Consider the following 28,000-nt stretch of genomic DNA (forward strand, 5'->3'; position numbering starts at 1 on the left):
CTCACCGCAACCTCCGCCTCCTGGGTTCAGGCAATTCTCCTGCCTCAGCCTCCTGAGTAGCTGGGATTACAGGCACGTGTCACCATGCCCGGCTAATTTTTTGTATTTTTAGTAGAGACGGGGTTTCACCGTGTTGACCAGGATGGTCTCGATCTCTTGACCTCGTGATCCACCCGCCTCGGCCTCCCAAAGTGCTGGGATTACAGGCTTGAGCCACCGCGCCCGGCCCAGATACAAGATATTAAAAGGAATTTAAGATAAATAATTTTGTTCTAATTATTAACTAAAAATGTTGCAGTACTTTATAGTTTATTTTCCCTTTGTTATTTGATGCTAAGCATGGACTCAATTTACTCTTTTATTTAGTGTAAGGAAACTTGTATTTGGTTTGGTGGGGTTTTTTTTTGAGATATGAAGTTTCACTCTTGTTGCCCAGACAGGAGTGCAATGGTTCAGTCTTGGCTTACTGCAATCTCAGCCTACTGGGTTCAAGCGACTCTCCTGTCTCAGCCTCCCAAGTAGCTGGGATTACAGGTGTCTACCACCACCCCCAGCTAATTTTTTATATTTTTAGTAGAAATGAAGCTTCACCATGTTGGCCAAGCTGGTCTCGAACTGTTGACTTCAGATGATCCGTTGCCTCGGCCTCCCAAAGTGCTGGGATTACAGGCGTGGGCCACCACACCCAGCCATTCTGGGTATTTTTAATAACCAACACCGATATTAATCTAGATTTTTTTCCCCAAAGGTTACTTTAAAGTTAGGTTCTAAATTGAATAATAATATGATTATTTTCCTTACTGAAACAAGTTAAAATGTAATTCTGAGGTCATTTTGTAATGAGTTGGCTTTGGTTAATGGATATTTGGCTTTCCCTAGAGAACATATTTGAATAACTAACCTGTTTACGCCTAGCATGTTTTGTTCCTAGAGACCCAAAAGGGGAAAGTATTTCTCAGAGACAGAGTTCCATTCTTAACTATATTCAGGCCAGTTGGTGGTAGAATGAGATTAAAGGGCAGGAGAACTCTCATTTCTCAAGTATCTGTTATAGGCATTATTCTTGGTGCTTTAAATACATAGCCATCATTTATTGAATACAAGCTTTTTATTAAGCTCTTCAAGTGCTTTAGATTCATTACATGCCATTTACTTCACACATAACCCTTCAGAGAACATGGCAAAGATGTTTTTACAGATGAGGGCTTTGTTAGGCTCTTTTTATTCCCTCTTCTCTCCTCCTTTCCCCTCCCCTTCACTTCAAGGGGAAATAATCATAAATATAGATGGGGAATGAGATTGGGGTGGTGCTGAGATTATCACTGCTACCAACTCACCTGTTATTTAAGGCTGTCCAAGTTATACATTTATTCTTTTCATTTATATAGTGGAAAAGAAAGCAGACAAGGTATTATTCTGTGAGAGGTAATCAATAATCATGTAAACAAAATAATAATGTATTATGATAAATGCTATCTATGAAGGGAATAAATGAGATATTATGATGGGTAATAATGAGGTACTTACATTAAATAAGGCTCACTTTTGGAAGCTGAGAGACAGACTGATTACTTGAGGCCAGGAGTTTGAGATGAGCGTGGCCAATGTGGCAAAACCCTGTCTCTACTAAAGACACAAAAATTAGCCAGGTGAGGTGGTACGTGCCTGTAATCCCAGCTACTTGGGAGGCTGAGGCAGGAGAATTGCTTGAACTTGGGAGGCAGAGGTTGCAGTGAGCTGAGATTGTGCCACTACACTCCATCCTGGGCAACATAGCAAGACTCTTGTCTCAAAACAAAACAAAATACATTCTTCTAGATTAGTGGTTCTCAACTGAGGACGATTTTGCTTCCTAGAGGACATTTGGCAATGTCTAGACATTTTTTATTGTCACAACTAGGAATAATGGTTTATGCTGCTGGCATCAGTGCATAGAAACCTAGAGATTATGGTGTATGCTACTGTCATCAGTGGATAGAGACCTGGGGATGATGGTGTATGCTACTGGCATCAGTGAATAGAGATGAGGGATGTTGCTAAACACTCTATAATGCGCAGAACAGCAAACAACTGTTGGCCCAAGATGTCAAGAGTGGCAAAGCTGAGACCCTGCTTTTGCTATTGTATGAATATTGGAGTGGTGGATGGTGTGTGGGGAATGCAAGAGGGAGGGTTAGCTTGTTACAGTGTACAGGTGACAGATATACTGCCTTGGATGATGGTTGTAATAGAGACAATACTGAGAATTGTTCTTATTCTGTATGTGTGTTGGAGATAGAGCAGATAAGTGAGGAAAGGGATAAGTCAAGGATGATCTCCAGGTTTCTAACTAATAATTGAGTGAATTGTGACACCATCCTAAAGTGGGGAAGACTGGAAATGAAGGGTTCAGATTTTTAAAATTTTATTTCATTGAATCTGTGTTGCTATTAATAGAAGACACAACACTATTTTAGGGGATAATAAGAAGGAAACAGTAACCTCATGCTGTCTATACTTGGTCACACCAGCCACTCATTGCTTTAAAATCTTACCTATCCTCAGGGATTTGGCAGTTTCTTCTACCTTCATTTGTATTGCTTGGCCCATGATAGGCTGTCCTTTTGCATGTATCTTAGTAACAAAATATAATATGGCTTCATCTACTTGTGGCTGTTCTCATATCCCAGAAGTCATCACTTTTACTGTTGCTTTGCAAGAAAACATAGATTCGAGGTTATTACTAGTAATAATGAATATTTAACTTGCTAAAATAGATTTTTTTGTACTTGTCTGCATACATAGTAACTTTTCAGTGCCAAATTGTAGAATAGTATTTTGAAAGCAGTTAAACTCAACATGCATGGAATCAGCAATGTAAGTAGCTCAATTGATGATAATTGGTCAAACTAGTGAGATTTTAGAAATAGGAAATAATTCTTTTGTCATAAAACTTTATTTTAAACATATACACACAAATAATTTTGTTTTCTAGTTCTTGCCTACTGAAGAGTGGTAATATTGATATGTAGAGTGACTCATTTGCTTAGGTTAAGATTTTTGGTGAAGGTTCATTAAGAAATTTGGAAGCTTCCTTAGTTGATTTAAAATACTGGAAAAAAATATCATTGGATTTACACAGAAATGTTCAGGAATATCTAGATTTACAATTATAATACTTTAAGCTTTTGACTGTTTCCATTTGAAACCTTTCTAGTTCACTTTAAAAAGACAATTTGAATTGTCAGGCAGGAGCATTTCATTTCCTAAAATAGGAAATGGTACTTTGCTATAGAAGATCTATTCATTATTTTTGTACGTATGTTTAATTTTTTTTTTGAACATCGACAGTCTCTTTTCAGCCTTACAGGGCTCTCTAGTATTAGTCTTTTGTCCCAGTGTATCATCCTCTCCTGCTTTTATTTTCTTAGCTAGCTGAGAACCTTATTTACATCTTGAAATATGTTCATCTGCTTTTCATTGCATTTATCTAACTAAAACCCAACCACATCACTTCATCTTTCTGACTTCTGTGTACCTGGCTCTGAGCTACTGAGCACAGCTGGAGAAAATAACCTTGCAGACTGGAGCCACTAAGTATTCATGCTCTCCAATCTTAATTGGATCCTCAGCATTACCCAGTAATCCTCCTTTGTTCCTAATTTTTTTTCATTCCTCATGCAGTTACTTAAAAACTTGTAACCTCCCATAGCCCCCTCACTTTACCACTTCCCTTCTCTTTTTCAGTAGATGACTTCATCTATTCACTGTGACACTTGAGTTTAATTATTATTTTATTTCTGGGAGAAGTTTGAAATAAGACCACATAGAGATCACCTTAACATTTGTGATGCCTGCTGCTTGGAGGCATACAGGAAACTAAAGTATAAATTTTAGGACAAAAACGGAAAGATAGATCTTTGTGGTAATTTTAGTGAGTCTACTGTGAGCTAATTTTAGTACATCATTACTTTTTTTTTTTTTTTTTTTTTTTTTTTGAGACAGGATCTTGCTCTGTTGCCCAGGCTGGAATGCAGTTATGGCTTACTGCAACCTCAACCTCCTGGGCTCAGGTGATCCTGTCACCTCAGCCTTCCAAATAGCTGTTAACACAGGTGTGCACCACCATACCTTGCTATTTTTTTGTATTTTTAGTAGAGATGGGGTCTCGCCATGTTGTTTTGGGTGGTCTCAAACTTCTAAGCTCAGGTGGTCTGCCCTCCTTGGCCTCCTAAAGTGCTGGGATTATAGGGGTGAGTCACTGCACCCAGCCTTGTAGTGTAGTTCTTAATATCATTTTTATAATGGAACCAAATTATTTAACTTCACTCCTTATCTGTAAGCAATTTCATTCCTTTTGATAAAAAATGTAAAAAGAGTGCTCACTTTGGGAGCACATATACTAAAACGGGAACCATATAGAGATTAGCATGGCCCCTATATTAAAAAAAAAAAGTAAAAAGAGTATTAGATATTCAACAAGATTCTAAGAGAAGATACTTCATTATTTTTGTTTACATATAAAGTTAAAATGATTTACTTAGTTCCAAATTGAACTATTTGATTGTTATACTGCCTTGAGTATTATTTGTAAATCTTCTATTTCCCTCCTTTATCCAAATTCTGAGTGTTTCTCTTTGTTGTGGCCTATCTTGATCCCTTGTCTGTAAGGTTATTACCTTTTTTGAGGACTTTATCTGAATGCTTATAAGAGTGCGGAAAATAATCATTGATTTTCCAGGCAGCTCAGGCTTTCTTGGTTTTATTTGGTTGACCTTTTCGACACTTCCAGTGTCTAAGGAACTGCTGAATTCAGAAACCAATGACTTGGATTCTAATCCAGATTAGTCAATTTATTAGCAACATGTGCTTCTGTGAATTACTTTTACCTCACTGTGTCATTTGTATTGTTAATAAATATGTATGCCCTTGTCACCTCAGAGCATGTTGGCTAGCAAATGAGCTAATATAACAGTCCACTGTAAACTATGAAATACAAGTATAAGTGGTAGTTCTTTTGGGACATGCCTTTTTTTTTTTTGGAGACGGAGTATCCAACTGACGACACCTAGGCTGGAGTGCAGTGTTGTGATTTTGGCTCACTGCAACCTCCACCTCCTGGGTTCAAGAGATTCTCCTGCCATAGCCTCCTGAGTAGCTGGGATTACAGGTGTCTGCTACCACGCCCAGCTAATTTTTCGTATTTTTAGTAGAGACGGGGTTTCATCGTATTGGTCAGGTTGGTCTCAAACTTCTGATCTCGTGGTCTGCCTGCCTCAGCCTCCCAAAGTTCTGGGTTTACTACAGGCGTGAGGCACTGCGCCTGGCCCTTTTTTTCCGCCCTATTTTTAAGATGAAGTCTTGCTCTGTTGCTAGGCTGGAATGCAGTGGTGTGATCCTGGTTCACTGCAACCTCCACCTCTCTGGTTCCAGCAATTCTCCTGCCTCAGCCTTCTGAGTAGCTGGGACCGTGGGCATGTGCCAGCATGCCCAGCTAGTTTTTGCATTCTTAGTACGGGGTTTCAGCATGTTGGCCAGGATGGTCTTGATCTCCTGACCTCATGATCCATCTACCTTTGCCTCTCAAAGTGCTGGGATTACATGTGTAAGCCACCACGCCTGGCTTTATCGACAGATTTTTAAGCACCATTCATCCAGTTTGTAAAACAAGTAAAATACAAGTTGCAGTTTGGAGAAGCATTCAGCAGGGCAGAAGATTGTCTCTGGGGAATGCTGACTGGCTGATGAGTGTGGCAGAAGCCAGAGATCTGTATAGAATGCTCTGGTTCTCATAATTAATATGCTTAGAAATTAAATTTATCTTTACATCCAGAAATTATTGAGGTTTCACGTGGTTTCAAGTCAGAGTGTAAGATTATTGGTATACTTTGAGAAATTAACTTACATATGAAATGGTCTGCCTGTGAGTAACCAGTCAGTGCATTGTTTTCTGTAGGAATACAAGTATCAGACACAGATTATAATCTGAAGATTGACTGGTAAACCTGAAATGAACTCAAAAGAAGTTGGGTCATTTTATTTTATTTGTATATTTTCATTTTATGTATACATACATACATACACACATATATATACATACATACACATATATATACACATACATATATATACACACACATATACATACATACATACATATATATATATATATTTTTTTTTTTTTTTTTTTTTTTTTTACCATTTCAGCTCACTGCAGCCTCCGCTTCCTGACTTCAAGCAATTCTCCTGCCTCAGCCTTTTGAGGAGCTGGGATTACAGGCACTCACTACAATACTCAGCTAATTTTTTTTTTTTTTTAATTTTCTCTGGAGAGTATACCAAGTAAAGCTAATTTTTGTGTTTTTAGTAGAGACACAGTTTTGCCATGTTGGCCATGCTGGACTTGAACTCCTGACCTCAGGTGGCCCGCCTGCCTGCCTCGGCCTCCCAAAGTGCTGGGATTACAGGTGTGAGCCACCGTGTCTGGCTTAAGTTAGGTCATTTTTGTTGTTACTATTATTGAGCTCTGATAGCTTGATAAATCTGTGTTCACTATAGCAGATCTAGGTCAGGACAGATTGTCCAGGGACTGCGTTGGAGACAAACTGCCAAATTTAATTCGTTTGAATACCCCTCACCATTCAGTTAATTTGGTTTCAGCTTCATGTAGTCATTTACAAGATCTGGGTTCTGCTTCCCATGTCACTTATTTTGGATTTTATGTATTTACTTTGTTCATTCCACACAGACGTTTATCTTGTTTCATTCTTCTTAATTTATGTTCAGTGTTCTTTTTTTTTTTTTTTTTTTTTAGATGAAGTCTTATTCTTGTGTCCAGGCTGGAGTGCACTGGCGAGATCTCAGCTCACTGCAACCTCCGCCTCCCAGGTTCAAGCGATTCTCCTGCCTCAGTCTCCTGAGTAGCTGGGATTACAGGCATGTGCTACCACTTCCAGCTAATTTTGTATTTTTAATAGAGACGGGGTTTCTCCATGTTGGTCAGGCTGGTCTTGAACTCCCGATCTCAGGTGATCTGCCCGCCTCAGCCTCCCAAAGTCCTGAGACTGCAGGCATGAACCATTTTGCCCAGCCTCACTTCAATTTTAAAAGAACCTTTCCTGGTGTTCCATATATTTTTCACTTGTCGACTAGATTTATCCTTACAAAGTTAAGTAGGATATATATTGCTTCTAGTGCATTCTTGCTTTTGCATCTAGGAAGAGTATGGATTCTGCAGTCAATCCTAGATTGCTCTGTCGTGTATTTCGCTGAAACTTTGGAGCAAGTTACTTCTTTGAGATCCATCCATTCATCCATTTATCCATCATTTCAGAGGTATTGTAGTGCTGCTGCTGCTCCTTGCCTTTCTGTTTTTCCTTGATAGATATGTTGAGATATAATTTATATAACAAAATTCTCCCATTTTAAATGTACAATTCAGTGATCTTTAGTTAATTTGGAAAACTGTGTAGCCATCACAATCTAATTTCTTTTTTCTTTTCTTTTTAAGACAGAGTTTCACTCTTTGTTGCCCAGGCTGGAGTGTAATGACTCAATCACAGTTCAGCAACCTTCACCTGGCAGATTCAAGTGATTCTCCCGTCTCACCCTCCCGAGTAGTGGAATTACAGGTGCCAGTCAGCACACTTGGTTTTTTGTATTTTTGGTAGAGACAGGGTTTCACCATGTTGGCCAGGCTGGTCTCGAACTCCTGACCTCAGGTGGTTTGCCTGCCTCAGCTCCCCAAAGTGCTGGGATTACAGGTGTGAGCCACCTTGCCCAGCCTTTTTTCTTCTTCTTCTTTTTTTTTTTTTTTTGAGTTGGAGTCTTGCACTGTCGCCCCGGCTGGAGTGCAGTGGCGTGATCTCGGCTCACTACAACCTCTGCCTCCTGGGTTCAAGCGATTCTCCTGCCTCAACCTCCCGAGTAGCTGGGATGCTTGCCACCATGCCTGGCTAATTTTGTATTTTTAGTAGAGACGGGATTTTTCCTTGTTGGTCAGGCTGGTCTTGAACTTCTGACCTTGTGATCTACCTGCCTCAGCCTCCCAAAGTGCTGGGATTATAGGCCTGAGACACCACGCCCGGCCTATAATTTCAAAATACATTTATCAGCCCCAAAAAAGAAAATCGGTGTCCATTTGTAGTCATTTCTCATTTTCTAATCTTAGGGTACTACTAATCTGTTTTCTGTAAACATGCTTTCTTGGGACATTTCATAAAATTGGAATAATTTATGTGCTGTTTTATGTTTGGCTTTTATTTAACAATGTTTTTGAGGATGATCCATATTAAGGCATGTTTCAATACTTTTATTTTGAAGAGTATTTCATTTTACTAATTTGTTCACTTGTTGGACATTTGAATTTCCAACATTTGGCTGTTGTGAATAATGCTATGAATATTCATATACAAATCTTGTAGATAATGTGTTTTCATTTCTCTTTGGTAGATATCTAGGATTGGAATTGCTGGGTCATGTAGTAAATTTCTGTTTAATATTTTAAGAAACCGCTAAATTGTTTTCCAAAACGGTTGTACTGTTTTGCGTCTTTTTTTTTTTTTTAAGACAGAGTTTTGCTTTTGTCTCCCAGGATGGAGTGCAGTGGCGTCACCTCAGTTGGATGCAACCGCCGTTCATTCCCCTCTCTCCCCGGGTTCAAGCCATTCTCTGGCATCAGTCTCCCAAGTAGCTGGGATTACAGGTGCCCACCACCACACCCGGCTAATTTTTTTGTATTTTTAGTAGAGACAGGGTTTTACCATGTTGGCCTGGCTGGTCTCTAACTTCTGACCTATGTGATTCACCCACCTTGGCCTCCCAAAGCGCTGGGATTATAGGCATGAGAACATGCCTGACTGCCTGTTTTTATCTGAATAGTTAAGATGACTATTTGATTAGAATTCAGTATCGCATGACATTAACTGTTTACCGTGAAAGAAGAATCACAGCATCACAGTATTCTGCTACTCCAGCTAGTGAAAAATAATAAAATTCCAAGTATGTCACTTGCAAAAATATAATGTTTAATGATTAAAATTAGATTTCTACCAGGTGAATTGATTGCTTGGAATTTCCACTTAAAGCCATTTCATTGAACAGTTTAAAAATGTATTATTAATACCTTATTTAAAAAACCTTTTAATTATGGAAAATTTCATGCAATACAGATGAAGACAAAATAGTGCTTCCTCACATACTTTTCACCCAGCTTCAAAATTCACTCATTCCAGTTTTGTTTCATCTGTACTCATATCCAGACTCTTCTCCCCCATATTGTAAAGATAAATATATTGCCATTATCACATCTAAAGCTTTTGGTGAGTGAGATACAGAAATAAAAATTTCAATTTTTTTTTTACCTTCATTTAAAAATGAAAACATTTAAAAATAGATCTTCGACACTAGGGATTGGAGTGGTTTTTTACAGTAAATACATGAGTCTATGTGAGGGTATTTTTTTTTTGTGTGTGCTGGGGGGTGAGTGTATGTTTTAAAGAAATGTATCTCTTCAGGGATTTTAGGTCCTGTTCTTTCTTCCCCCCTGTCGGAAAAAAATTATATTAAAGTTTTGAGGGTGTGTAGGCTGAGAGGATGTTTTTATTTGGTCAGTATACTTGAGAATAAGTAGCTTTAGAACATGGGGTGAGGTCCAATTTGATTTTTTTTTTTTTCGTTTTATTACTGCTTTAGAGGAATTATTTCTATCATTTGCATTAGAAATCCAATTGCTTTAAAACTGAAGTCTTAAATTTTACTTTCTATACATGATTCCTGGTTTGGATTATGGATCTCACTGGATGTTCTGAGATCCATTGTCTGTTTTCTGAAAACTATAATTTTTTTCATATTAATTAATTGATTAATTTATTGAGGCAGAGTTTTGCTCGTGTCACCCAGGCTGGGGTGCAATTGCACGATCTCTGTTCACTGCAGTCTGCACCCGCTGGGTTCAAGTGACTCTCCTTCCTCAGCCTCCCATGTAGCTGAGACTGCATGTGCCCGTTACCACACCTGGCTAATTTTTGTATTTTTAGCAGAGATGAGGTTTTGCCATGTTTGCCAGGCTGGTCTTAAACTCCTGGTCTCAAGTGATCCACCTGCCTTGGCCTCCCAAAGTGGTGGGATTACAAGCATGAGCCACTATGCCTGACCTCCACATTGTTTAAAATTGATTTCTCATTAGGACCAAAATGCTTGTAACACCAAAATGTAACTATTTATAGTAAATCTGGGCTTTGATTTTGTGTTATGACTGATCTATATAGGCACCTCAGCTTTCTTCAGCCGCAGTCCACATGTAAAATAGGGATATTATGGTATCTGTTATTTATTCATTTATGATTATCTAAAAGATAAAAATGAGAAAGTTAAATGCATGTAGATTTCTTTTGGTGGTGGGAGTAGGTGTTGAGGCTGGATTAACAGTACTTTGTGGTTTTATGCCATATGCATTTACAAAGAAGAGCAAAGAGAAATAGAACAGACAAAAAATGATTAAGTGTTGTTATGCACACATTGCTATTATAAACCATTTATATAAATTCACATTTGATCCCTATGATAATGCTGGTGGTATATGTTATTATTCCAAACCACTCCTTGTAACTGTTGAGTAATATACAGAAGATATATGTTGTTACTCTTACTTGATATATGAGGAAACTAAGGCTTGGAAAAATATAGCAGTTTGCAGAAAGTCTTAGGACTAGTTAGTGCAGCTTTAATTGGAAAGTTTATGCTTCTTTCTACCACCTGTGGTATGCTTTCTACTGCGGCCAGTTGTCTTATCAGGGAGAGAATGCAGTTTTTTTTGTTCTCCTTTTTTAAGGCACTGAAATGTTAGAGGTTACTTTGATACTTGGATTGGTTAGCCAATTAGAATATAGGGTTTTTTGTTTGTTTTCTTAAAGAGACAGGGTCTCACTTTAGTTGTCCAGGCTGGAGTGTAGTGGTGCGACATCATGGCTCACTGCAGCTTCCACCTCCTAGCCTGAAGAGATCCTCCTGCCTCAGCCTCCCAAAGTGTTGGGATTACAGGCATGAGCCACCGTGCCTGGCATCATAATGTGTTTTTTAGTGCACATGTGAAGCCATTTTTATTGGATATATATATAAAAGTGAAATCTCTTGGTCATAAGATATGTTTTAAGTAGAAAAGGCCAAGTTGTTTTCCAAAGTGGTTTTACCAAACTTTTCCACTAGCATTATATGAGAATTCCCTTTTGCATCTCCTGAGTGCACATCATTGCCAGTCTTTTAAAATTGCAGCTGTTTTTGATGGCTTTAATTTGCACTTTCTCTGGCTACTAACGAGTTTGAGCACCTCTTTGCTGACCATTTTGATGTCTTATTCTGTAAAGTGATTGTTCTCATCACTTACCTATTTTTATTTTGAATTATCTATATTTTGACTCATAGGAGCTTTTTATATATTCTGAATGTAAGGCATATGTTAGTTTAAGTTGCTTATATTTTTTCTTATTGTGTAGTTTGTCTGTGGTGCCTTTTTAAATGGTATCTTTTGGTACAAAAAAGTTCTCTGTAGGCTGGGCATAGGGGCTCACACCTATAATCCCAAGACTTTGGGAGGCTAAGGCGGGCGGATCACAATGTCAGGAGATGGAGATCATCTTGGCCAAGATAGTGAAACACTGTCTCTACTAAAATACAAAAAATTAGCTGGGTGTGGTGGCGCTCGCCTGTAGTCCCAACTACTCAGGAGACCGAGGCAGGGGAATCACTTGAACCTGGGAGGCGGAGGTTGCAATGAGCCGAGATCGCACCACTGCATTCTAGCCTGGCGACAGAGCAAGACTCTGTCTCAAAAAAAAAAAAAAAAGATTTCTGTATAGTTACATATGTCAGGGTTTTTCCCCCCGTTTAAACTTTTTTGTGTTCTGTTTACAACAATTCTTTCTTCCTTGAAGATCATGGAGTTATTCACATCATCACCAATAAACTTGTATTTACTTTTCTCATTTAGATATGTAATAGATACTTCACCTAGAATAGATTTTTGTGTGTGTGTGTGTGTAGTTGTTAGGTCAAGTTTTATTTTTTCCAATGGATATCCAATTGTTCCAGCACCATTTATGAATAAACAAACAAAAACTTTTGCCATCACTTCACAGTGTCGTGTTTTCATGATTCATGTCCATAGAAGCATGCTATGTGTCTGGGCCTTTATCTTGTTACATTAGTCTGTCTAGCCTTGTACCAATATTATTGCCTTATTTATTGAGCTAAATGATAAATCTAAATATCCTGTAGAATAAGTCTCCTTTTAAAAAAAAAAATCTTGAAACATGGTCTCACTCTGTTGTCCAGGGTAGAGTGCAAGTAGCCTGATAACAGTGTACTGTAGCCTTGACCTCCTGGGCTCATACAATCCTCCTATGTCAGCCTCCAGTGTCACTGGGACTATAGGTGTGTGTCACCATGCCTGGCTAATTTTTTAAATTATTTGTAGAGGCGGGATCTCCCTGTATTACTCAGGCTGCCCACCTTGTTCTTTTTAAAGATTTGCTAGTCTGTTCTTTTGCATTTCCATGTACATTTTAGAATCACTGTATTAATTTCTCCCCCTAAGTAGACAGAAAAACCAATTTAACCTCCAACCAAACCACAGAATCTTTTGGGATTTTGGTTGGGATTGTACTGTTGCTTTAGATCAGTTTTGGGATGGGTGAAATTAACATCCTTTATAGCTTTCTAGTTAGAAGTCTTGCATATCTTTTGTTAGATTTATTCTTAGATAATTTGATTTTTTATGCCATAGTAAGTATATATTTATTTATTTTTTCTTTTTGTAAGTGGGATTTCAGAAATTGGCATACTTTAACAAGGAGTTTTTTTTGTTTGTTTTTTAAAGACAGGGTTTCACCATGTTGGCCAAGCTGGTCATGAACTCCTAACCTCAGGTGATCTACCCGCCTTTGTCTCCCAAAATGATGAGATTACAGGCGTGAGCCACCACTCCCTGCCAACCAGGAGTTTTATAGTGAAGTTTTTTTGTGAAAAATTACATTCTATGATAACTTTAAGTCATTGTCTAAAGCATCTCCGGTATTTATAAAGCCAGAGGAAGGCCAGGATGGTACACAAATAATTGTTTGTGATGATATCATTTTCCTTTTTGTTTTCAAACAAGAGTGGGTAAAGTGTTGTATATTGAAATAAAAACATAACATGACCATTTCACTTATCTTAGTTTTTTTTTTTTTTTCCCGTGGAGGGACTTTGGCATTTAGTTTCATTTATGATTTTAATCTATTCATGAAAGCAGTAAATAAATGGTTTATTTACTATTTTTGAGTTTTAGTTTTTCTTCTTGGCAAACTTTACTTGGGGTTAAGTAGTTTCTTTTGCTGCATGGCTGGGATGGGGGAGGAGCTATAATATAAACCAACGTTGAAGTGAAATGCATTATGCACATTGCAGTCTTGTTTCAGTGAAGTGAAGTATAAAAACTGGGAATTCCGATACTGTGGAAAAGAAGCAAAGTACCTGATAGGCTTAATACTGCATAGTGTGTGTGAGACAGAAAAATGCTTATTTCTGAATTCTAGAACCGGAGATCTGGAATTATAGCACTGGAATAGAGAGGAAGAAAAGGATCAGAATACAGGGAAAATGAAATAGCCTGGAGAAGAGAAGGATAAAACAAAATTTTAACATCTTAGTTCCTGGAAAACCATTACAAAATCAGGCTGTATTATGGTGTGAAAGTTGATAAGCGTTTTTATAAAAACGTAATGTAATTGTGTTCGAGTGAACCTTTTTGGGTCTTAAGGACAGATTATCCGGAAAGGAAGGAAAAAGTACAAAACCCCAGCATGTTTCCAGGGATATATGGAGGCCAAAGAAATGCTGTTGTATTGTTTTATGAATAAAGTCTGATACTTATCTGGAGTTCCCAATCCCTCCTCCCAACGTTTTTAAAATTTATTTTATTTTTTGAGATGGGGTCTCGCTCTTTCGCCCAGGCTGAAGTACAGTGTTGCAGTTTTGGTCCACTGAAACCTCTGCCTCCTGGGTTTAAGCGATTCTTGTGCTTCAGCCTCCCCAGTAGCTGGGATTACAGGTGTGTGCCACCATGCCTGGCTGATTTTTGTGTTTTTAGTAGAGACAAGATTTCACCATGTTGGCCAGGTTAGTCTCCAACTCTTGACCTCAGGTGATCCATGCGCCTTGGCCTCCCAAAGTGCTGGGATTACAGAGGTGAGCCACTGTGCCTGGCCCCCCACCTTTTTTCTTAAGAGAGAGGGTCTGCTCTGTTGCCCAGGCTGGAATGAGGTGGCATGATTGTAACTTATTACAGCCTTGAACTCCTGGGATCAAGCAATCTTCCTATCTCAGCCTTCCTACTAGCTGGACTGCTGATGCATACCATCATGCCTAGATAATTTTATTTTATTTCATTTTATTTATTTTTTTTTCGAGACAGAGTTTCGCTCTCGTTACCCAGGCTGGAGTGCAATGGCGCGATCTCGGCTCACCGCAACCTCCGCCTCCTGGGTTCAGGCAATTCTCCTGCCTCAGCCTCCTGAGTAGCTGGGATTACGGGCACGCGCCACCATGCCCAGCTAAATTTTGTAGTTTTAGTAGAGACGGGGTTTCACCATGTTGACCAGAATGGCCTCGATCTGTTGACCTCGTGATCCACCTGCCTCGGCCTCCCAAAGTGCTGGGATTACAGGCTTGAGCCACTGCGCCCGGCCTATTTTAATTTTTTAGAGAAGGTTCTCACGATGTTGCCCAGGCTGGTCTTGAACTCCTGACCTCAAGTAGTCCTCCTGCCTTGACCTCCCAAAGTGCTGGGATTATAGGAGTGAGCCGGGCTCCTTAATTGATGAGAGAAAAATTTACTGAAACTCAGAAATAACTGGAGTTCTTTTATGTAAATGATATGATAACTTGACTTTCCTGTATAATAAATTTGCCTTTATTTAAGTTAGTTATAAATTAGCCTGGGCAACATAGTGAGACCCTTTTCTTTTTGGAGACAGCGTCTTGCTCTGTCACCCAGGCTGGAGTGTAGTGGTGTAGTCTTAGCTCACTGCAGCCTCCACCTCTCAGGTTCAAGCGAATCTCCTGCCTCAGCCTCCCAAGTAGCTGGGATGACAGGCAAGTGCCACTACACTCAGATAATTTTTGTATTTTTAGTAGAGACAGCTTTTCCCCATGTTGATCAGGCTTGTCTTGAATCCCTGACCTCATATCATCCTCCCATTTTAGCCTCCCCAAAGTATTGGGATTACAGGTGTGAACCACCATGCCTGTCTAAAAAAGAAAAAGAAAAAGATAAAGAAAAAAAAAAAAGCCAGGTGCAGTGGTACATGCCTGTGGTCCAACTATTTGGGAGACTGAGGTGGGAGGATTGATTCAGCCTTGAAGGTTGAGGCTACAGTGTGTGTGGTTATGCCACTGTACCCCAACTTAAATAATTGTCAGGATTTACTACATGTTACAAAGCTTCTATGACCTTTTTTTTTTTGAGGCAGAGTCTCACTATGTTACCCAGGCTGGAGTGCAGTGGTGTGATCTCGGCTCATTGCAACTTCTGTCTCCTGGGTTCAAGTGATTCTCGTGCCTCAACCTCCCGAGTAGCTGGGATTACAGGCATATGCCACCATGCCCGCTAATTTTTGTGCTTTTAGTAGGGACAGGGTTTCACCATGTTGGGAAGGCTGGTCTTGATCTCCTGACCTTGTGTTCAACCCGCCTCGGCCTCCCAGAGTGCTGGGATATAGGTGAGTCACCATGTCCAGCCACTTCTATGACTTTTAGCTACAAATAACTTGTTGGCTGATGGGATGGGAGGGGTGACACTAAGCACCTAACAAATTGTAAGTAGGTGTATAATAAGTAATACCAATATAGCAAGCCATAAAACTGTTTACTTCATATTAGTGTTTTATACTTTATATTGGCTTCCCAGTATTGAGCCTTTATTTTTTTTTATTGAGGTGAAATTCACATAACATACATTTAACCATTTTGAAGTATACAGTTTAGTGGCATTTAGTGCGTTTGTTTGGTTGTACAATCATTACTCTAGTTTCGAAATGTTTCATTATACCAAAAGAGCATCTCATATCCATTAAGTAATTACTTCCCATTTCCTTGGCACCCTCCCCCAAATCTCTTTGCAGTCACTCATATGCTTTCTGTCTCTATGGATTCGCTTATTTATGATCTTTCTTATAACTAATATTATATAATATGTGGCCTCTTTTACTTAGCATAATGTTTTCAGTGTTTATCGAAGTTATAGCATATGTTAGTACGTAATTTTTATGGCTGAATAACATTCAATTGTATGTATATACTACATTTATTTCTTAGCTCATCTGTTGACATACCTTTTGGCTATTTTGAATAATGCTGTTAACATTTATGTAGAAGTTGTTGTGGGGATATATATTTTAATTTTTCTTGGGTATATACCTAGGAGTGGAATTACTGGATCATGTGTAGTAGTTGTTTACCTCTTTTTTTTTTTTTTCCCCCCTTGGGACAGAGTCTTGCTCTGTCACCCAGGCTAGAGTGCAGTGGCTTGATCTCAGCTTACTGCAACCTCCACCTCCCAGGTTTAAGTGATTCTCCTGCTTCAGCCTTCCAAGTAGCTGGGATTGCAGGCTCCCACTACCACACCTGGCTAATTTTTTTTTTTTTTTGGTATTTTTGTATTTTTAGTAGAGATGGGGTTTTACCATGTTGGACTGGCTGGTCTTGAACTTCTGACCTCATGATCCATCCACCTTGGCCTCCCAAAGAGCTGGGATTACAGGTGTGAGCCACTGCTTCTGGTCAATTCTGTTTATCTTTTTGAGAAATTGCCACATCGCTCTGGCATTTGTGGCTGGCATCATTTTACATTTCTACTAGCAATGTATGAGAGCTCCTATGGCTTCACATCCTTGTCAACACTTGCTGTTTTCCTTTTTTTTTTAAAAAAACATAGCTGCCTGCTATTGTTTAAATATGATTTGTTTGTGTCCACCAAAACTCGTTGAAATTTAATCCCCAGTTGTTGTTCTCACTGTAGTGAGTGAATTCTTGCTTTCCAGAGACTGTATTAATTCTTGAGGGAATGGATTAGTTCCTGCAAGAGCGTGTTGTTGTAAAGCCAGGACATCCCTCATGGTTTCCTCTCTTTGCATATGTCCACTCCCCCTTTGACCTTCTCTGCCATGTTGTAAAATAGCACAAAAGCCATCACCAGAAGCTAGGGCCGTGCCCTTGAACTTCTCAGCCTGCAGAACCATGAACTAAATAAACCTCTTTTTAATATAAATTAGCAGTCAGGTATTGTGTTACAAGCAACACAAAATGGACTAACACACCATTCTAAAGATTGTTAAATTGTGTTTCTTTTTGGTTTTGTCTTGTATTCTTTTAATGACTGATGAAGTTGAACATTTTTTTTTTTTTTTTTCGTCTTTTGTTTTTTTTTTTTTTTTTTTCCCCATTTATTTATTTTATTGCATTTTACATTTTGGGGTACATGTGAAGAACATGCAAAATTGTTGCATAGGAACACACGTGGCAGTGTGATTTGCTGCCTTCCTCCCCATCACCTACATCTGGCATTTCTCCCCTTGCTATCTCTCCCCAGCTTCCCACCCCCCACCCTCCCTCCCCTATTTCCCCCCAACTGACCCCAGTGTGTAGTGCTCCCCTCCCTGTGTCCATGTGTTCTCATTGTTCAACACCCGCCTATGAGTGAGAACATGCGGTGTTTGATCTTCTGCTCTTCTGTCAGTTTGCTGAGAATGATGGTTTCCAGGTTCATCCATGTCCCTACAAAGGACCCAAACTCATCGTTTCTGATGGCTGCATAATATTCCATGGTGTATATGTGCCACATTTTCCCTATCCAGTCTATCGTCGATGGGCATTTGGGTTGGTTCCAGGTCTTTGCTACTGTAAACAGTGCTGCAATGAACATTCGTGTACACGTGTCCTTATAGTAGAACGATTTGTAATCCTTTGGATATATACCCAGTAATGGGATTGCTGGGTCAAATGGAATTTCTATTTCTATGTCCTTGAGGAATCGCCACACTGTCTTCCACAATGGTTGCACTAATTTACACTCCCACCAACAGTGCAAAAGTGTTCCTATTTCTCCACATCCTCTCCAGCATCTGTTGTCTCCAGATTTTTTAATGATCGCCATTCTAACCGGCGTGAGATGGTATCTCAGTGTAGTTTTGATTTGCATTTCTCTGATGACCAGTGATGATGAGCATTTTTTCATATGTTTGTTGGCCTCACGTATGTCTTCTTTTGAGAAGTGTCTGTTCATATCCTTTGCCCACTTTTGAATGGGCTTGTTAGTTTTTTTCTTGTAAATCTGCTTTAGTTCTTTGTAAATTACGGATATCAGCCCTTTGTCAGATGGGTAAACTGCAAAAATTTTTTCCCAATCTGTTGGTTGCCGATTCACTCTAATGATTGTTTCTTTTGCTGTGCAGAAGCTGTGGAGTTTGATTAGGTCCCATTTGTCTATTTTGGCTTTTGTTGTCAATGCTTTTGGCGTTTTGGTCATGAAGTCCTTGCCTACACCTACGTCCTGAATGGTTTTGCCTAGATTTTCTTCTAGGGTTTTTATGGTGTTAGGACTTAGGTTTAAGTCTTTAATCCATCTGGAGTTAATTTTAGTGTAAGGTGTCAGGAAGGGGTCCAGTTTCTGCTTTCTGCACATGGCTAGCCAGCTTTCCCAACACCATTTATTGAACAGGGAATCCTTTCCCCATTGCTTGTTTTTGTCTGGTTTGTCAAAGATCAGATGGTTGTAGATATGTTGTGTTGCCTCCGAGACCTCTGTTCTGTTCCATTGGTCTATATCTCTGTTTTGGTACCAGTACCATGCTGTTTTGATTACTGTAGCCTTGTAGTATAGTTTGAAGTCTGGTAGTGTGATGCCCCCCGCTTTGTTCTTTTTGCTTAGAATTGACTTGGCTATGCGGGCTCTCTTTTGGTTCCATATGAAGTTTAAGGTGGTTTTTTCCAGTTCTGCAAAGAAGGTCATTGGTAGCTTGATGGGGATAGCATTGAATCTGTAAATTACTTTGGGCAGTATGGCCATTTTCACGATATTGATTCTTCCTAACCATGAACATGGGATGTTTCTCCATCTGTTTGTGTCCTCTCTTATTTCGTTGAGCAGTGGCTTGTAGTTCTCCTTGAAGAGGTCCTTTACATTCCTTGTTAGTTGTATTCCTAGGTATTTTATTCTCTTTGTGGCAATTGTGAATGGAAGTTTGTTCTTGATTTGGCTCTCTTTAAGTCTGTTACTGGTGTATAGGAATGCATGTGATTTTTGCACATTGATTTTGTATCCTGAGACTTTGCTGAACTTGCTTATCAGTTTCAGGAGGTTTGGGGCTGAGACGATGGGGTCTTCTAGATATACAATCATGTCGTCTGCAAATAGAGACAATTTGACATTTTTTCATGTGCTTGTTGGCCATGTGTATATCTTCTTTGGAAAAATATATTTTAAGTCCATTGCCCATTTATAAATTGGCTTGTTTGTCTTTTGTTGTTGAGTTGTAAGAGTTATTTATGTAGTCTGAATACTGGTACCTTAAGTATTTTCTCTTGTTTTGTGAGTTGTCTTTTAACTTTCTTGATAATGTCCTTTGATGCACAAAGCTTTTAAATTTGACGAGGTCCATTTTATATAATTTTTCCTTAGGTACATGAGTTTTTGGTGTTATATGTAAGAAACCATTTCCAAATCCAAATAGGTTACTTCTGTGTTTTCTTTTAAGAGCTTAAACTTTTAGTCTTTATATTTATGCCATTGATCCATTTTGAGTTAATTTTTAGTGTGGTGTGAGGCAAGGGTCCAACTTCATTCTTTTGCATGTGGATATTAAATTATCCCAATATCATTTGTTGAAGAGACTATTTCTTCTCCATTGAATTGTATTGTACTGTTGTAAAAAATCAGTTGACCACAGATGCGTGAGTGTGTTTCTGGATTCTAATTCTGTTCCATTGGTCTGTCTTTCTGTCCTTATGCCAGTACCACACTGTTTTGACCGCCTTAGCTTTGTAGTAAGTTTGAAATTGGAAAGTTTTAGTCTCAAATTGTGGTGCCATTTCAATATTTGAATATTTGAATATTTTTGATTGTTTGGGACCCTTTGGAATTCTGTATGATTTTTTAGGGTTGGCTTGTCCATTTTTGCAAAAAAGGCCATTGGAATTTTGATAGGGATTGCACTGAATCTGTACATTGTTTTGTAGAGTATTGCCATTTTAGCAATATTAAATGATCTTCTAATCTGGGAATGTTAGATGTCTTTCCATTTAATTAATTTGTAATTTCTTTTAGCAGTGTTTTATAGTTCTCACTTTACAAATCTTTCACCTTCTTGGTTAAATTTATTTTTAGGTACTTTAATTTTTGGATGCTACTGTAAATTTGTTTTCTTTCCTTTTTGGATTGTTCATTGTATGTAGGAGCACAACTGATTTTTGTATACTGATCTTATACCCTGCAACTTTGCTCAATTTGTTTATCAGTTTACTGGATTTTTTTTTTTTGTTGTTGATTCTTTTGAATATTTTGTATATAGGATCATGTCTTGTGCAACTAGAGATAGGTATATACAGATGCCTTTAAATTTTTTTCTTGCCTGGCAAGAGCGTTGAAAGTGGGCATCCTTGTCTTATTTCTGATGTTAGAGGGATGTCTTTTAGTTATTCACCATTGAGTATGATGTTAACTGTAGGCTTTTTATAAATGCATCTTATCATGTTAAAGAAGCTGTCTTCCATTTCTAATTTTCTAAGTTTTTTTGTTTGTTTATTTCTGAGACTGGGTCTCACTCTGTTGTCCAGGCTGGAGAGCAGTAGCATGGCTCATTGTAGCCTTGACCTTTTATGTATGCCCAAGTGATCCTCCCTCCTCAGCCTCTGGAGTAACTGGGACCACAAGCATGCACAACCATCCCTGGCTAATTAAAAAAAACTTTTTTTTTTTTTTTGTGGAGACATGGTCTCGCTACCTTGCCCAGGCCTTTCTTGAACTCCTGGGCTCAAGTGATCCTCCCACCTTGGCCTCCCCCATGTGCTGAGATTACAGGCATGAGCCATTGTGCCTGGCGATTTGTTTGTTTTTTAGCATGATAATATGTTCTATTAGTTCATTCTCACACTGCTAATAAAGACATACCTGAGACTGGGTAATTTGTAAAGGAAAGAAGTTTAATTAACTCACAATTCCATATGGCTGGGGAGGCTTCACAATCATGACAGAAGGTGAAGGAGGAGTAAAGTCACATCTTACATGGCACATGGCAGCAGGCAAAGAGAACGTGTACAAGGGTGCTCTTCTTTATAAAACCGTCAGATCTCATGAGACTTATATTCATTATCAGGAGAACAGCATGGGAAAGACCTGCCCCTATGATTCAGTTGCCTCCCACCTCTCCCTCCCACAATACGTGGGAATTATCGGAGCTACAATTAAAGATGAAATCTGGGTGGGGACACAGCCAAACCGTATCATACATTGAACTTTGTTAAATGGTGTGTGTGTGTGTGTGTGTGTGTGTGTGTGTGTGTGTGTGTGTGTGATGATCATGTGGTATTTTTCCTTTGTTCTGTTAATATCATGTATTACATTGATTTTCTTATGATAAACCATCCTTTATTCTTGGGCTAAATCTCACTTGTTCGTGGTGTATAATCTTTTTTTTTTTTTTTTTTTTTTTTTGAGACGGAGCTTCACTCATGTTACCCAGGCTAGAGTGCAATGGCGCGATCTCGGCTCACCGTAACCTCCGCCTCCTGGGTTCAGGCAATTCTCCTGCCTCAGCCTCCTGAGTAGCTGGGATTACAGGCACTCGCCACCATGCCCAGCTAATTTTTTGTATTTTTAGTAGAGACGGGGTTTCACCATGTTGACCAGGGATGGTCTCGATCTCTTGACCTCGTGATCCACCCGCCTCGGCCTCCCAAAGTGCTGGGTTTACAGGCTTGAGCCACCGCGCCCGGCCGTATAATCTTTTTAATGTGTTGGTGTATTTGGTTTGCTTATATGTACATGTATATATAAATATATATATGTGTATATATATATTTTAGATAGGGTCTCACTCTGTCACCCATGCTTGAGTCCAGTGGCACAGCCTCAGCTGACTGTGATGCTCACCTCCCAGGCTCAAACCATCCTCCCACCTCCGCCTCTTCCCAAGTATCTAGGACCACAGGCACGCACCACTGTGCCCAGCTAATTTTTCTGTTTCTTTTTTTTTTTTGGCGGGGGGTTAGTGATAAGGTTTTGTCATGTTGCCCCAGCTGCTTTCAAACTCCTGAGCATAAGCGATCCACCCACCTCGACCTCCCAAAGTGCTGTGATTCCAAGTGTGAGCCACTGTGCCTGGCCATAGTTTCGTATATTTTATTGAGGGTTTTTGCTTTTGTATTCATAAGGGATATCCATGTATAGTTTTCTTGTGGTTTCTTTGTCTGACTTTTATGTCAGCTTAATGCTGCCGTTGTAGAAAGTGTTAGAAGATACTACTGCTTAATTTTTGGAAGAATTTGAGTAGAATTGGTATTAATTATTTTTTAATGTTTGATAGAATTTACCAGTGAAGCCATCTGATTGTTGACTTTCCTTTGTTAAGAGAAATTTTCCTTTAGATGATCTAATTTGTTGGTATGTGATTTTCCCCTTTTTTGTTTTTTGAGACGGAGTCTTGCTCTGTTGCTCAGGCTGGAGTGCAGTGGTGTGGTCTCAGCTCACTGCAACCTCTACCTCCCAGGTTCAAGCAGTTCTCCTGCCTTAGCCTGCCAAGTAGCTGGGATTAGAGGTGTGTGCCACCCCACCTGGCTAATTTTGTATTTTTAGTAGAGATAAGGGTTTCCGCATGTTGGCCAGGCTGGTCTTGAGCTCTTGACTCTAGGTGATTCACCTGTCTCAGCCTCCCAGAGTGATGAGATTATAGGTGTGAGTCACTACGCCTGGCCAGCATATGATTTTCTAGAGATGATCTAATTTGATGGTATATGAGTTCATAGTATTCTCTTATAATCCTTTAATTTTCTGTAAGATTGGTAGTACTGTCCCCACTTTCGTTTCTTTGTTATTTTTTAGAGAACTTTGACCCAGTTCATAAGGCCTCATTCTGCTGCACAGGCTGCAGTGCAGTCATGCAATCATAGCCCACTGCAACCTTGAACTCTTGGGCTAATTTTTCTTTGGTAGAGATGGTGTCTCATTGTGTTACCCAGGATGGTCTCTCACTCCTGGCCTCAAAGCGATTCTCTCAACTTGGCCTCCCAAAGAGCTGGATTACAGGTATGAGCAACCATGCCTTGTCCCACTTTCATTTCTGATCTTAGTTATTTGCATCTTCTCCATTTTTTTTTCTTAGTTTATCTGAAGGTTTGTTAATTTTGTCGATGTTTTAAAGAACCAAATTTTGGTTTAATTATTCCATTTTATCTCTGCTCTATGTTTGCTCTTTTAAAAAATGGCTTTAGGTTTAATTTGCTGTTTTTTTCCCTAATATCTTTTTTTTCCATTTTTTCCCTAATATCTTAAGTGTAAAGTTAGGTTTTTAATTTGAGACCTCTTTTTTTTTTTTAATTTAGGTGTTTACATCTATGTATTTACCTTTGAACACTGCTTTTGCTGAATCCCATGGGTTTGGAAGATTATATTTTCATTTTCATTAGTCTCACATTATTTTCTATGTCTCTTGTGATTTATTCTTTGACCCATTGCTTGTTTAAGGGCGGATTGTATTGTGAATTTACCAGGTTTCCTTCTGTGATTGAATTCTAGCTTAACTTGTTTGTGGTTGGAGAGTATATGTTGCGGATTCTAGTCTGTTTAAATTTGTCAGGAATTGTTTTGTTGGCTAACATATGGTCTGTTTGGGAGAATGTATCATGTGTACTTAAGGATTGTATGTCCAGCTGCTGTTGTATGGAGTGTTGTGGATATGTTACATCTAGGTGGTTTATAGTGTTGCTCAGATTTTTTATTTTCTTAATGATCATCTGTCTAGATGTTTTAGCCATTATTGAAAGTGAAGTTTTGAGGTGTCCAGGTAGTATTGTTGAACTGTTTCTCCTTTTAGTTCTCTCAGTGTTTGCACACAATTTCAGGGCTCTGTTGTTTTGTGTGTAGTTGTTACATCTTCTTGATGAATTAACCCTTTAATCGATAGGCATTCTTGTCTTTTTTTTTTTTTTTTTTTTTTTTTTGGAGACAGGAGTGCAGTGGCACGATCTCAGCTCACTGCAACCTCCCAGGCTCAAGCGATTCTCCCACCTTAGCATTCTGAGTAGCTGTGACTACAGGTGCATACCACCACACTTGGCTAATTTTCTGTATTTTTGGTAGAGATGGGGTTTTGCCATGTTGCCCAGGTTGGTCTGGAACACCTGAGCTCAAGTGATCTGCCTGCCTGGGCCTCCCAAAGTGCTGGGATTACAGGCATGAACCACTATTCCCAACCATTCTTTGTTTTGTATAACAACTTTTGACTTAAAATCTCTTTTTTTACCATCAGCTTTGCTACTCTTCCTCTCTTTTAGTTACTATTTACATGATATAAATTATTCCATCCTTTTACTTTTAAGTTATTTGTGTCTTTGAGGCTAAAGTGAACCTCTTTTAAACTAGCATATTTGGTTGCATCTTTTTTTCCTTTCTTTTTTTTTTTTTTGAGGTGGAATCTCGCTCGGTTGCCCAGGCTGCAGTGCAATGGCATGATCTTGGCTCACTGCAACCTCCGCCTCTTGGGCTCAAGCTATTCTCCTGCCTCTGCCTCCTGAGTAGCTGGAATTACAGGAGTGTGCCACTATGTCTGGCTATGTTTTTTGTACTTTCAGTATAGACGGGGTTTCTCCATGTTGGCCAACCTTGTCTTGAATTCCTGATTTTGTGATCTGCCTGCCTTGGCCTCCCAAAGTGCTGAGATTACAGTCATGAGCCACCATTCCTGACCTATAGTTTGCATCTTTAAAAAATTATGGCTGGGCGTGGTGGCTCACGCCTGTAATCCCAGTACTTTGGGAGGCCGAGTCAGGTGTATCACCTGAGGTCAGGAATTCGAGACCAGGCTGGCCAACCTGATGAAACCCTGTGTCTGCTAAAAATACAAAAATAAGCCAGGTATGGTGGTGCACCCCCGTAATCCCAGAGACTTGGAGGCTAAGGCAGAAGAATTGCTTCAATACAGGAGGCAGAGGTTGCAGTGAGCTGAGATCATGCCAGTGCACTCCAGCCTGGGCCACAGAGTGAGACTCCTTCTTAAAAAAAAAAAAAAAAAAAAAAAAAAAAATTCATTTATGCCAATCTGAGTTTTTTGTTTATTTGTTTGTTTTTGAGATCGCATCTTGTTCTATCACCTAGCCTGGAGTGCAGTGACACAATCTTGGCTCACTGCAACATCCACCTCTTGGGTTCAAGCGATTCTCCTGCCTTAGCTTCCTCAGTAGTTGGGACTATAGGTGTACACCTCCATGCCCAGCTAATTATTTTGTAATTTTAGTAGAGAAGGGGTTTCACCATGTTGGCCATGCTGGTCTTGAACCTCTGCCCTCAGATGATCCATCTGCTTTGGAGTCCCAAAGTACTGGGATTACAGGCATGAACCACTGATCCTAGTCCCAATCTATGTTTTTTAGCTGTCGACTTTAAGCTGTTTACATTTAAAGTGATTGCAGATAAGGAAGAGAGTTGCCACTTTGCTATTTGTGAGTGGTCACCGAAGCCTGTGTTCTGTTATCTTAGTGGTCAGGTAGTGAGCTGTCAGCTCCTTGAGTGTCAGAATCCAGTAAAGAAAAAAAAAATATTTTTTTCTGTGTTTTGTATTTATTGAGTAGTGTTACTCAAGAAATCACTTTAGCTCAATGGGGTTGAAACAGTGGTTAGCCTCCATGCAGTTCCCTTAGTGATCCACTAGGCAGATAAAAGCACACAGCCCCAATTTTTGGACAAGGTACTTATTGTCCACCCTGACACCAGCAAGCTGAATCAGAAAGATGGGCTGCTGTCTTCACAAGTGCTTGCCTCCTAGCTGGTGAATGGGGGATGGTAGCTACTACATGAAATACAGAAATTCACCAATGTTAACCAGTGACTTTCTTCATCCATCCCACTCATGGACACTATAAGTGTTTGATTAGACTAGAGTTCTGGAATAGTTGATTTCTAATAGTTGTTGCCCGCTTTATAATTATTTCATTGGAAGGACTTTTTCTTGTAGCTTCTTACTTGGCCATCTTCCATGATGTCACCTCAGCCTTTACTTTTATATATTGACATTGTATTCAGTTTCTTAGTTTAAAATCTGAATGAACCTGGATAATTGAAGTTAATTTTTAAGTTCATTTCTAAGTGAGGCAGGGTACTGTGGCTCACTCCTATAATCCCAGCATGTTGGGAGGCCGAGCTGGATGTGGTGGCAGACATCTATAATCCCAGCTACTCTGGAGGCTGAGGCAGGAGAATTGCTTGAACCCAGGAGGTAGAGGTTGCAGTGAGCCAAGATTGTGCCACTGCACTCTAGCCTGGGTGACAGAGCGAGACTCCATCTCAAAAAAAAGAAACTTTGTAAATGAATTTATAACTGAACTTGTAAGTTTTATTTGTGGACTTAACTTAGTAATTTGTTAATATTGACCAATATTTACTGGAAATAATTTTATAAGTAATCATTTTTACTTAAAAAAATAGATGGAGGCTGGGTGCAGTGGCTCATGCCTGTAATCCCCGCACTTTGGGAGTCTGAGGCAGGTGGATCACGAGGTTAGGAGTTCGATACCATTCTGGCTAACATGGTGAAACCCCGTCTCTACTAAAAATACCAAAACTTAGCCAGGTGTGGTGGTGGGTGCCTGTAATCCCAGCTAGTCCGGAGGCCGAGGCAGGAGAATTGCTTGAATCCAGGAGGTGGAGGTCGCAGTGAGCTGAGATCATGCCACTGCACACTCCAGCCTGGGTGACAGAGTGAGACTCCATCTCAAAAAATAAAAAAAGTAAAAAAAATTAAAAAAGTAAAAGCACTTTGAGAGGGTGAGGCAAGAGGAGTTCAACACCAGCCTGGGCAACATAGTGAAACAGTGTCTTTGCGCACACACACACACACACACACACACACACACACACACTCTCCTCTCTCTCTCTCTCTCTCTCACACACACACACATACACACTCACACTCTCTCATTCATTTATTCTCATATTCATTCATTCTCTCTCTGTCTCTCTCTTGGCATGCTGGTGCTTACCTGCAGTCCTGGCTACTTGGAGGCTGTGGCTGGAGGATCTTTTGAGCCTAGAAGTTGGAGGCTGCTGTGAGCTTACTTCCCCCCCCAAAAAAAAAAAGTAAAAGAATAACTAAGATTAAGTTTGACTTAGTAGTTAAAATCTAATTTATCTTATAAGTAAAACTATGGTGGCTAAGAAGTAAAAGTAGCTCTTGATAATTTTTTTTCTAGTCTGTTCTGTTGAAGCTCTTGATAATTTTATGATGATTAATGGTTTTCATTTGAAGTTTCAGTGACTATAATGAAGCAGTTTGTAAAATGATTGTCTCAAAAGCATTAACTGCCTTTTATTGAGTGACTGCTGTATTCCAGGGTTACCGAAAGATTTGTTAGAGGATATATTTTAATCCTCAGAGAAATCTTATAAGATAGGTCTTGTCTGTATTTTTTCAGTTCAGAAAATAGATGCTTAGAAAGATTCAATATATTTACATCCAGGGGGCATACCAGCTGTTAAGTGACAGAGGTAGGAAGCAAGTTTAGATCTTTCTCTCTTTTTATGTTACTCAGCTGCTTTTTTATTATAGGATACAGTGACTTCTAGGATTTATCTGAAAAGGTAAGGTAACAGTATTTTATTCTGTAGAAACTATTTTCCTGTTATGATTTTATACACACACACACACACACTCTCTCTCTCTCTCTCTCTCTCTCTCTCTCTCTCTCTCTCTCTCTCTCTCTCTCTCTGTCTCTCTCTCTCGGA

The 28,000-nt window shown here is 39.3% G+C and overlaps 1 protein-coding gene and 1 pseudogene across 2 annotated transcripts in view; both read left to right on the plus strand.

The window, feature by feature from the left end:
- STAG1 (stromal antigen 1) overlaps nucleotides 1-28,000 on the plus strand; it is a 405,253-nt gene that overhangs the window by 19,761 nt on the left and 357,492 nt on the right. The gene's annotated exons all lie outside the window — the stretch shown is intronic.
- On the plus strand, nucleotides 4,358-4,456 carry LOC116544887 (annotated as a pseudogene).

This window comes from Sapajus apella, unplaced genomic scaffold, assembly GCF_009761245.1.
Source record: "Sapajus apella isolate SASKATOON/1434 unplaced genomic scaffold, GSC_monkey_1.0 scaffold4, whole genome shotgun sequence".
Classification (NCBI taxonomy): domain Eukaryota; kingdom Metazoa; phylum Chordata; class Mammalia; order Primates; family Cebidae; genus Sapajus; species Sapajus apella.